A 1598-nucleotide genomic window follows, 5' to 3' on the forward strand; every position below is an offset into this window, starting at 1 on the left:
CATTCTTTTTCATGGCTGAGTAACATTCCTACAAACACACATACATATATATACTGTCTCTTCTTTAGAAAATGCATGGTCATCTTTCGAGGGACACTTGGATTGCTTCTGTAGTTTGGCTAATGTGAATGATGCTGCAATAAACATAGGGGTGCGTATATCCCTTTGAATTAGTGTTTTTGTACTTTTTAGGTGAATGTCCAAAGTGTGATTTCTGGATCATAGGGTAGTTCTATTTTAATTTCTTGAGGTTTATTTTTTTGATGGCATGATTATAAGAAGCAATATAGCATAAAGTTTAAGAATTCAGTCTCTGGAGATGAAATCTGAATCTTGGTTGAGTTTTGGGGTTTTCTTATTTTTTATTTTTTACTCATTTTTTTAAACTTAAATCAACAATTCCTAGGAATAGAAAGTAAACAAAATCCTATTAATAAGTGAAATGGAGCACAGGAAGATGCAGCACAGAACAGAAGGGGCCACAGTAAGGGGCACAGCCTAACATCAATGGATTTTGGAAAGGCTCCTAGCTCAGACTTGGTACATAATCTGCCAGTGATGTTACCTGAGCTGTACCTGCCCTGGCGCTCACTGAATGTCCTTCAGTAAAATAGCTGCATTAGTTCTCACTTTCTCTCTGTCTCTCTCTCTGTATGTCTCTCTCCCTAACACACACACACACACACACACACACACACACACACATACAAGCTTGTAACACACCCAGGATCTATGCATGCAGAATAAATGGAAACCCATTCCTCCAAGATAAAAACAGCACAGGAAACTAAAGGAATTAAGTAAGCTTCCTGGGAAAAGTACAGGCTGCTACTGTGAGCTCTGGTTACTTTACCCACTCACCCTTGGGCAAATCCTCAAGATAATAAGCTCTACCTACGTACAAAGAGCCTTCAATTCAGGGAAGAGACATCTTAGGGAAAGAAACTGCCAAGAAAACCTGCAACCTCAACCTGGAATAATCAACCTAAACAAGAATAAGAATAAACCTAAATAATAGTTAGCACGGAGTACCAGACATATGAGGAAGACTAACAGCAACAGCTGTAGACTCAGTAGAATATAGTGGAAGTGCAAGGAAATGAAGAAACTGGTTTTTCTTTAGTTCTAATTAGAATACTCAGAAGTTTTAAAAAAAAATTATTTATTTATTTTAGAGAGATAGGGTGGGGGAGGCAGAGGGGAAAAGTGAATCTCAAGCAGACTTCCTTAGGGAGTGTGGAACCTGATGTGGGGCTTGATGTCACAACCCTGAGATCATGACCTGAGCCAAATCAAGAGTCCAAAGATAAATCAACTAAGTCACTCAGACACCCCAAGAATCCTCAGAAGTTTTTAAATGATGTCATAATCTTAAAAACAGGAATAAGAATCTATAAAACTAGCTCTTAGAAATTTTTTAAATGCAAAGCTGAAAAATTCATAAAAAAGCAGCAAAAAATTTAAAATACCATAACATAGAATGAAAAAATACAGAGATGAAACACATGATGGAGAATATAAGAGTCACAAAGTATCAATCCACAAAGTTCAATGTCCAGCCCACTAGGAGTCCAGAATGAGGACAGAGAAAATAAAGG

Source organism: Neovison vison, chromosome 1, assembly GCF_020171115.1.
Source record: "Neovison vison isolate M4711 chromosome 1, ASM_NN_V1, whole genome shotgun sequence".
NCBI lineage: Eukaryota > Metazoa > Chordata > Mammalia > Carnivora > Mustelidae > Neogale > Neogale vison.